Below are 11,579 nucleotides of genomic sequence, written 5' to 3'. Positions count from 1 at the left end.
CAGGCTAGTTACTTTTCCCATCTATGAAATGGAGTTTCTAACAGGAGCTAATCAGATTTGTGAGAATTAAATGAGCTAATGGGTATAGAAGGCACATAATGAGCACCATGACTTTTCTGGAAAAAAAAAGAAAATAATATTCATTCGATAATCTACCAGTTAGTAATTTTTACTATCTAAATGGTGTTAGAATGTATCAGGAAATATAACAAATTAGCAGGTTAACTGAAACAATTTTGCAAAATGAAATTAAAGCTTAAAACACAAAGGTAATAGTCAACAAATGAGTTTAGTTTTTGCTTTTTATTAAGTGTTACTTATAATAAGGAGCTGGAGGACGAAAGGGCTGTACAGAGCTCTGAGAACCTGATCTCAATTTCAGATGAAGAATTCATTCGGTCTTATGTCTTACTCTCTGTAAAGAACTGAGATTTTTAAGATGAGTGAAATCCCTCAATTAATAAAATTTTGAAAAGTTAGGGGTATGGCTAGTTATGAGGAAAACTAAGCAGAGAACTCTGCAATTTGTAATTTGTTCTACTAAAGATGGCTGAAGAACAGAACAGAGACTACAGACCCCACGGAAGAGACACGCAAGTTCATGACAGCACAAACAGCAGGCATGTGAATCAAATGTTATGTTTCCAAGTCTCCCCATCGAGTCTCTTGTTAATGGAGTAGTAAGAATTACAGTAGTGAGCAGAATAGTAGAATGCACATCAGAGTGAGTTTAAAGTCTACATAGGCTATCACAGCAATTATTAGGCATCTTCTTGTCCTCAGTCCTTATGTCTATCAGCAGGATTTGCAACTTCTTGCAAATTTTCCATTTTAGGTTAGTGTTTCTGAATCTGACTTAAAGCAACTACTGCTGCCTTATGTTTTTATGTCTAAAACAGGAACAATTGAGCATTGATGTTACTCCCGTAGTTTGCTTCCTTTAAACTGTAAAAAAAAAAAAAAAAAAAAAATGTAGGTACATAACTGTGCCTATACTTAAATTTTTGATAATTTTAATAGAAAAAAAGTAAAATATAAGATTTTGCTTTACAATGTCCTAATGTCTATAAAACATAGGGTATGGATTCTTTAGTTCAATGAATTTTAACAAATAAGCAAAGCATTAGCAGAAAATGTTCATATTTGTTTGCTTTTTAATTTGTTCAATAAATATCTGGCTATGAGGGAAAAACACTGCAGACCCTCTTAGGAGTGTCAGAGACCATGGTTGCTATATGATTTCTCTCTAAAGCACTGATCTAAAAATTTTGATATTAAATATAAGTATTCTGAGGGGGGCAAGATATCCTGGGAAGCTCACTGACTTAATAGGCTGTCTAATATCAAATTCTCACATCTGAACTTCTTATGATGGTGCCTTATGCCTAGAGAGGTAGAAGTTAGTAAGTGAATATGCTAATTCATGAATAACACTATACACTCTATGGTTCAGGGCTATAAGAAATTCTGGTATATGAAGTCACTGTGAGCCTGGAGAAGACTCCTAATTTCTGTGTCTTCAGATTTTATTTATTAAGGCAGGCATTAACGATACCTACTCTACTGAAATCACATACGTAGAAATCTTTCAAAACACCATAAATATTCGCAAAAATAAAGTATATCATCCTAATTATATAGCTCAAAATCACCCTTTAAATACATGTAGTTTTATCAAGGCAACTCTTTCCCTCTTCACATGTGGCAAATCATGTTTTAAAATGTATATATTTCTTTTTCCTTACTATTTAAAAGGAGGTTTAGAAAGTTAGCACGCTATCACCAGTCTTGATCTTCTGTTAGCTTGGTTTCTCCTCAGGAAATACAGGGTTCCCTAAAGAGGTTCAGATGCTTGTGAATCCCATGACTTCCTAACACCCCCCCCCCACACACACACACACAGTACAAGGAGGAAAAGCTGAGGGGAGAGCCTAAATACTGTGGGGTTGCAGCACCGAGGTTTGCCTTAAGACAAGTGACCATCTCCTTCTCAGAGCAGAACCCACCAGGACTAAGTGTGATTGACTTTCCGCTGCTGTCCCAATTACCAGCTCTTGAACTTGGCAGCATGAAGTAATGCTCATACCGATTTTTATACAAAACATTGATTTTTTTTTTTTGAACAAAGAGATTACTTAATCCAGCCTACCGTGAAAATTCCAGAAATCTCTCAAGCTTAAATGCAGTTTGAATCCCTTAAGGATCCCTTACCAGCTCTCCTCTGACATGGGGGAGTCAATCCACTGCCACCAGCAAAGGAGCAGGGCCCAAATGAAACAAAAGGGAACTTACCGATGCAGGTACATGATGAAGAGGAAGAAGGGATCACACACTTGACTTTCCAATCAACTCTATAGCATCCCTACATGTATTGGAGATCTACTCCTGGAAGAAATAAGGAAACAAATGACAAGTAGTTGAAATGGAACAAGTTTGACAAGTCTGAACACAGAAGACTCAGCCCATAGGACAGCTTGGAAAAAACAGTCAGAGAAAACATACTCCCAACGGGAAAGAAATGGTTTGCTCTTTCTTTTTCTTTCTTTCTTTCTTTCTTTCTTTCTTTCTTTCTTTCTTTCTTTCTTTCTTTCTTTCTTTCTTTCTTTCTTTCTTTCTTTCATATTGACTTCCTTTGTTAAAGAAGAAAGTGGTTCCATGGTTTTAGAGAGAAATATATTAGGAATGCACTAGGATAAAGTGACTAAAGCAGATTGTTGGTAGGCATGAGACTATCTTAGGAACAACAACATAAAAGCACTCAGCAAGAAACAATCATGCAATTCTGGTTGAAAAACACTTCTCTTCAAGTTTCAGGATACAGTGAAATTTTCAGTGCACAATGCTAGTTATCATAAAAGAAACATTATTATAATAATCGATATACTCATAATTTATTTTAAATGCCTACTATCAGAATCTGGGCAAACAAAGAAATGTCAAATGAGATTTTTTTTAATTGACCTAATGTAATAAACAGTAACATATGCATTAGAATTTATCAGACTGGAAAAACCTAAGGAGAACAAATTCTTTTATTTAGGCAAACCACACATGCATAAGTGCTTCATTATTCACTAATACCTTAGGAACGGGACAGAACTAAAGCCTTCATACTTTTACCTTTGTGCTCTTTTTAGGGAAGGTAACTTTTGAGAAATTTGAGTTTTTCATTCATCACCTGCCCTCTAGAGCAGATAGACAAAACTTACAGTAACCTCTAGTTTCTTCATACAGTCATTCTGTACCACAGGGGCATGAATAGTCACTTTCTTACTCCTCTTTCCTTTTGGTTCCTCAGTCATTTCTTTATTTTTACTAAGTTCCCTCTTTATTTGTTCCTACATCCCCGCCACTTACTATTTTAGCAAATTACTGCAAATGTAAGAAAACTAAGAGTGATGATATGTGTGTAAAAATGCCACAATAAAGTCAATACTTAAAACGCTAACTAAAAAATTAATAATATAAATGCTTTAATTATAGAAAAAAACCTGTAAGTTATTCTTTCACCGTTATGGAGACTGTACATCTAAAATCAAGATATCAAAAAGGCTGTACAGAGAAGACTCATTACTTGATTTTTAAAATTATTATTATTGAAATACTGAGTGGTGAATTAATGACGTCATACATGCATGGCTATTGCTCTACTACTGAGTTATATACCAAGCCTGCTTTACTCTTAAAAACTTTAAAACAGGGTCTTGTTAAAGTACCCAGACTGCATTAGAACATGCATTGTAGCCAAAACAGGGCTTAGATTCATGTTCTTCTGTTCCAGCTGCCCAGGTGGCTGGAATAACAGGTTTGTATCATCAGGCCTAGCCTTTGCTTGCATCTTCCAGCACTGATGGACCCAGGCACCCCTTGGTTCCTGTTTGGTAACTCCAACCTCTGCCTTCTGCATCTCTTCATGATTGCCTCCTCTGCCTCTCCTTTTCTTTCTCACTTTTATTTTTAAATGTTACTAAAATATGTACATATAAGACATAAAACCTATTATATAAACCTTAAGCATATAATTCTCCGAATAAGTAGATTCACACTCACATTATGTTGCAATTATTGGAAATATCTGCCTCCTGAGCTTTTTTCTCTTCCAAAACTGAGATTCTGGATCTACTCTCACCAAATCCCCACTTTCCCCTAACTCCAGCACCCAGGAACTACTATTCTACTATAGCACTGTATAATATTTAATTTAAATTAGCAAATACTAATTAATCAACGAATCAATGAATTATAATTAGCTTAATCTAACTCTTCATATTACCCCATGGAGGTGGAGTCATACGTGGCTCATCATGACTGACTTATTTCATTTAACATAAAATCCTTAGGGTACATCCATGTTATACCATGAGTCAGAATTTATTTTTAAGGCTGAATAATACATGGGGTATGTAATGGTTGCTCATGATTTGTTTATTTGCTCATCTCTTAGTCTGTTAGATTATGCTTACTTTTTTCTGATATAAATGATTTTTCTGTGAACATGAATGTAGAAATTTCTTTTGAGTGCCTGTTTTTAATTATTTTGGCCATATACCCAGAAATGGAGATTCTGAAGTGTATAGTAATTTATGTTGAATTTTTGAGGAATCAACTAGTGTGCTAGATGGTTTTAAATTTTGGTGTAGTCCAGTTTACATCTTTGTTCTTTTGTTGTCAGTCACTTTGGTAAGAAGTCCAACAATATCCACTGCCAAACTCAAGGTCATGAAGTTTGACTACTATGTTTTCCCCAAGATTTGTATCCTTTAGCTCCTCAAGGCCTTTGGTCCCATTAGAGTTAATTTTTGAATGTGATGTAAGTTAAAGGGTACAACTTTATTATTTTGCATGCGATTAGATTTTACAATTAAGTCTATTTGTTGTAAACATATCCTTTATTCATTGGATGATTTGTATCCTCATTCATTCGTTGTTTATTTGTTTTCTTTCTTCTAGGAATGAATTCTTTAGGCAGAGTCTTTTATGTAGCTCTGGCTGTCTCAGAACTTACTATGTAGAACAGGCTGGAGTCACAGAGATCCACCTGTTTCTGTCTCTGAAGAACTGAGATTAAATGCTTGTGCCTCTATGCCTGGCTTGCACTCTTTTAAAATATATGTTTCTTTCTTTCATTTTTTAAGTCTGTGTGTGTACGTGTTTGTGAATGCAGGGCCTGCTGAGAAGGGAATATGAGATCCCACAGAACTGAAGTTACAGGAGGCTGTAGACTGTCTCGTGTTGCTTGGCTTGGAACTCCTCTCTGCAGGAGCTGCTCAGGTTTATAATTGCTGACTCATCTCTGCAGCTCCAGCACTACACCCTTGATTACCTTTGCATCAAGTTTCAAAATCTAGAAGTATAAACCCTCACCCTTGGTTTTTAAAGCTGTGTGGACAGAATTCCTTGAAATTCTGTATGAATTTTGGTATGAATTGTATTTCTGCCCAAAAGTCATTGAGATGAGTAACGTCCTTGACTAGTAACCCCTATGTCCATTCTTCCTCAGGAATTGTTTCTGTTAGTTTTTGTTTTTCCTGTGAATGGATCACACTTTCTTATTTTTTTTTTCATTGAAGACTATACATAAAATATTATGATGTGGTAACCCTGGAAATCAGATTACTCTCTTCCCACATTTGTTATTATTGTTTCCTGTTGTTTGTATGTTTACTGATTTCTTCAAAGTATTTTTGTAACGATTATATTCATACTTTTGATGGTCTCTAAAGTCTTGGATTTTTGTTGGCTTGCTAGCTTTTTTCATTTTGTTTTTTTGTTTGTTTGTTTTGCTTTGCTTTGTTTTTGTTTTGCTTAACAATAATTTACTTAAGTGCACAGAATCTAAAAACAAAAGAAAAACAAAGTATTTTCCCGGATATTTTAAAGTTGGCTCCGGGAAGAGGCATGCCTTCAACACAGCTAACCACATAACCCTTTCTTAGACTCCCCTTGATCTCACCTGTCTTACTAACTTTCCCCATGTTCAGTGGCTTCAAAATGTTTCTTCTATTTACATAAGAATCTATACCCTTTTCATTTTCCTATTAACATTAATGCGGGTGACACGTTTAAAAATATCTGCTTGGAACAATAAGTTGCAATTGTTAGCATTTCTCTAATAGGGAAGATTGAATGTTTGAGCCACTGTTCTAACAGTTTCATTCTGAAGCTAAAACTGAAGCAGTTTTAGCAGAAGGGGCAGGGCATATAAGAATACCACTAAGCATTCTGAACTCTCTTGAGAGATGTTGGCTGTGAAAGCTTCTGTCCTTGAAACTTCAAGAGAGGCCTGTTTTTTCCTGATCCATGAAAAAAAATCATGGCTATGGCCTGATAATGATGTAAAAATACTATGTGTCTATCTACTTTGTTGTTGACACTTTTAGTGAACTAGGACAAGATGGGAATGTGTTAATGAGTTAAAGTTGCCAATCAGTGTAATTAGTAGCAAATATTTGTTGTAAATGTAAAAGACTTTTTGAATTAAAAGATTGCTGTGCAAAACCTTTGTTTCAGTTGCTGCAACATGGAGAGATGAAATCTGGGTGTTTATTTTGTAGAGTTCAAAGGTAATCCTTTTGCAAGGTAATCCCTTTGGGCTTATTCTAACAACCTTGGAAAGTTTGCCCAGGCTGAGAAAACCTTTCTATTTCCTGGAACAAGTAAGCACAGAGGCAAATCATTGTTCTGGTCTAGAAAAGATCATTCTGTGTGAAATATCCCAGAAGGAGAAAGACAAACACGGTATATACTCACTTATATAGACCTATAAGATATGACAAACAATGAAATCTATACACCTAAAAAAGATTATCAAGAGAGCGGACATGGGATAAGATGATCAATCCTCGTTTAGAAAGACAGATGGGATGTGCATTGAACGTATGACAGGAGTCTACTGAGCGCATCTGAAAGACTCTAACTAGCAGTGTTTCCAAAGCAGATACAAAGACTCATGACCAAACCTTTGGCAAAGTATAGGGAATCCTATGAAAGAAGGGGAGTTAGCATGATGGGGAAAGGATAGGAGCTCCACAAGGACCAAATATATCTGGGCACAGGGTCTTCTCAGAGACTGTCATTCAACCAAGGACCATGTATGGATATAACCTAGAACCTCTGCTCAGATGTAGCCTATGGTAGCTCAGTAACCAATTGGTTTCCCATAGTGAGGGGAACAAGGACTATTTCTAACAGGAACTCAATGACTGGCTCTTTGACCTCCCCACCCCCCAAGGGAGGAGCAGTCTTGTTAGGCCACAGAGGAGGGATTTGCAGCCAGTCCTGAAGATACCTGATAAAACAGGATCGGATGAATGGGGAGGAGGTCCCCCCCATCAGTAGACTTGGAAAGGGGCATGGTGGAGATGAAGGAGGGAGGGTGGGATTGGGAGGGAATGAGGGAGCGGGACATGGCTGGGATACAGAGTTAATAAAATGTAACTGATAAGAAAAAAATAAAATTAAATTAAAAAAAAGAAAATTATTGAGAGACAGTTTGGAACTAACTCAGCACATCATATGGAATACTACAAAATTTCTGGTCATAGTACATGCATATAGCTGACAAGAGTCCTCTGGTATGCCAGCACCCAGGAAAGTTCTACATCCTTCCTTACACTTATTTGGCTTGTCTCCTGAGCGTAAAGTGATGCTTCACTCTGGTTTTAATCAGATTTCTCTTAGACATAAGTCACTGAAGATTTCATCAGCTAAGGCCTTAGAAAACTGCCTGGTACTCCTCGGTACAGGGTCAACTTTTGTGAATGATTAGTGTCAACTTGATAGGATCTGTAGTCCCCTGTCATATAAGCCTCTGGGTATGTCTGGGGGATGTTATCTTGATTGCACTAATTGAGGTGGGAAGACCCGCCCACTCTGGGTGTGGTCAGTCCCTGCCTGTTACCCTAGACTATGTTAATAGAGAACAGGAACCCAGAATCAGCATGCAGTTACTGCCTCCTGTTCCTTGTTATGGATGCTATGTGACCAGCCACTTCCTGCTGTCTTCACTTTCCTGTTATATCAATTATACCTTGAAAATGAGCTCTTTATCCCCTAAATGGCTTTTGAGAAACTGAGAAAAAAAAAAAGCGACAAAAAACAAAAATCAGTTTGTGTTGGCATAATATTTTGTCTAATTTATTGGGGCTCTTACATTTCTACCTTCCTTCCAATCTATTTCGATCCCTTCCAGATCCCCAACACTAGATAACAGGGGAAGAAGGTTGGAGAGAAAAAGGGTATAGACCTCTATTGGCTGCTTCCTGCTGATTAGGTACATAGATAGTTCCTTGGGGCAAGTGCAATCTTGTCAGGCTATCCAGCAGTCCAGCAAACCAGCAAGCTATCTATAGCAAATGTAGCATCAAACAGCAGCAGCAGGATGAACCGGCAGCAGTGGGGATGTGGTGGGGTGTGGTGGGGATGTGGTGGGGTAGCAGCAGGGAGAGCAGCAGTCGCCTTAGGCCCCCTCAGGGCTCTCCCATTGACCTCTCAAGAGTTCCCAGAATTAAACTATCTGTTGCTGACACAAATCATACCCCTGACAGACCATTAGACTCATCATAGTTAACTGCTGTGGACAGTCTGAAGCAGCCCCATATCCCATACCTGGGAGTAGAACAAAAACATAACTGGGTTTTTAAAGGAGCTAAAATTCTCACCTCAACTCTGTTTTGATAAACCTGATTACTGCGTGGTTCTTAGACCATTAGAATTGTTCTATGGCTGAAATGGGGAAGAGTTTGGAACGATGAGTGAAAAAAGCCTGTAAGGGGCCATTCTGGTAGGATCTTGGAGGGTGAGGATGCTGAGAGAAACTTGGACAGTGGAGGCCTGGCCCATGAGATTTCAGATGGGAACTAGAGCTCTGTCTGCAGCTCATCCACTCATATGGTATTTTGGCCAAGAATCTGGTTTCAGTCTGCTGATGTCCTGAAAAGTTAAACAAGTTTGAATTTGAAAATAGAGAATAATTAATATTCTTTCTGACAGAAGGATTGTATTGGGCCTGGTGTGACAGCCACTGTACTTGTCAAAAAGATCATCCTTATTGAAGAGAAGTATCCTATTCTGCATTGGGGCAATAGAAAGACTGTCCTGGTTGTAAAACCCTACCCACTGAAGGCTCCATCTTCTGAAGAGCCAAATTCATTTAAAGGAAGAAAGATTATATGTGTTATATATGTATTTTAATGTAAGTTTATAAAATAAAGTTTCATTTGGATGTATGTAAAGCCTATGATACATAACAAAGACGAGCCAGCAAGATTGACCCAGCGATTGAATAGGGGCAGTTTTTATCTTAGGGTTGGCCAGTAACTGTCTCATTGGACTTAAGACCCATTTGGTAGAGAGGAGATTCAAGTCATGTATTGTAAAGTTAGCCAATTACCCTTGGGTTGAAAGGTCGCAGTAGGGGAAAGTACTACTGTCATTTTCATAAATCAATATAGTTTCTCATTGTATTATAAACCTTATAGCCACAAATAAGTATAGGTCTCCCCACTTCCATTACTTAGATTGTCATTACTGTGACAAAACATGACCGAAAGTAATTTGGAGAAGAAAACATTTATTCCACCTTAGAGCTTATGAGTCCGTCAGTGAGGAAAGCCAGGGCAGGAACTCCTCACAGGAATAGGAGCAAAGGCCATGCCAGATCACTGTTGACTGACGTGCTTCCCATGGCTTGTTCAGCCTGCTCTCTTACAGTACCTAGGGCCATCAGCCCAGGAGTAGTACTACCCAGTATCTTGGGTCTTCCTATATGAAATCAAGAAAATGCAGCACAGGCTAATCTAGAAGGAGAATTTTCTTAATTGAGGTTCTCTATTTCAAAATGTCTGGCTTGTGTCAAGTTGACATAAGACTAGCCAGGGCATGCCCTACCAGAGAAGCTTGTTTTTGTAGCAGACAGAACGACTATGAGGATGCACAGCTGGTTAAAATGCAGAGAATAAGTGACTACAGGATGCCCACATACAATACTTTTATTGTATGTGCACCAATAAAATCCCAGAAATGGAAACAGATAGAAATATTCAAAGAGATAGAGGACAAGAATGCCTGCTAGAATTTGCTGACTTCTAATATAATAGGAAAGCTGCTATAGTGAATTTGCAATCATATGGTTGCTTACACAATAATGACCATGCAAGTTGACATGCCAATCTAAAACTGGCACATTTCACAAGGTCCCACCCACAGATGAAGAATTATAAGCAATTAATGGATGCCAGAGAAGGAAGAAACAGGAAAAGGACCACTGATCAGTTATATAATCCCAGTTCCAACTCGTCATCCCTGCACACATATATCTATGAGAAACAGTAAATGAACTCACTAAATTGTGTGTGTGTGTAACAATAATAATTATAAAAGAGATCATGAATTTGAGTTTGAGTTGAAAGGGGAGGGGGAAGGGAGAAGGAGAAGTGGAAATGATGTAAATAAAGTATATTCGTGTATTGAATTTGTAAAAAAAAAAAAAAAAGTCAAAATGGAATAAAGCCTAAAAATAAGAGATTATCTGTTTTTCAAAAGACAGTGCGTAGGACAGTGTTTCCACAGGATCAGTGCACAAATGTTGATATGGCTGTGATTCAAAGCCAGGCAATTTCTCTAGAGTATAACAATGCCATTTCGGTGGCTCTGGCTTTGTCAACATGAAAGATGAAAGACTGTGAAGGTAAGGAAATGCTCATGAGGTCAGGCCATGTGTGCTAAGATTGAAGTCCCAGAAAGATGTCCTTTAGAAGCCATGATGTGCAGCTGTTGTGCTGAAGCCTGGGCTACACGGAGACTCCAGGAGAATGGAGATGTCAGTACCAGGTAACATAGACCAGGAAGAGCTATGCCAACAGAATGGAGGCAACCTATAAGACAGTCAATGTATACTTAAGGCCGCTGTCTAAGTTAGGGTTACTATTACTATGATTAAACACCATGACTGAAAGCAAGTTATGGAGGAAAGTGATTACTTGGCTTACACTTCCACATCACTGTTCATTATTGAAGGCAGTCAGGACAGGAACTCGAGCAGGGCTGGAACCTGGAAGCAGTTGCTATGTGGAGGATGTGGAGGGGTGCTGCTTACTGGCTTGCTTCCCATGACTTGCTCCACCCTGCTTTCTTATAAAATCTAAGACCACAAGTTCAGGGATGGCCCTACCCACTATGGGCTGGGACTTTCCCCATTAATCACTAATTAAGATGTCTTACAGCCAGATCTTACGGAGGCATTTTCTCAATAAGTTTCTCTCCTTTCTAGTGACACTGGCTTGTGTCAAGTTGACACAAAACCAACCAGCACATCAGCAGAGCAGGGAAGAGAGTTGACAAGTCTTTTAGAGCCCAGTTGATTACATTACCTTCTCTAGATGGATACGGAATTTCAGTAGTGTTTGCCTTGTGGATTTTAGTTTTGCTTTTGTGTGATCATTTCTTCCTCTGCCCTGGTTCTTCTACTTTAAAGTAGGAATGATTACTTTGTATCATTATATGTTGGAAGTATGTAAATTGTTTTATTTGTTTTATAAAAGGTTACAGTTAAGAGTCTTTGGATTTTGTAGTGTTGAAAA

This window comes from Psammomys obesus, unplaced genomic scaffold (assembly GCF_907164565.1).
Source record: "Psammomys obesus unplaced genomic scaffold, mPsaObe1.curated_primary_1811, whole genome shotgun sequence".
NCBI lineage: Eukaryota > Metazoa > Chordata > Mammalia > Rodentia > Muridae > Psammomys > Psammomys obesus.
Note: the sequence above shows the minus strand (reverse complement) of the source record.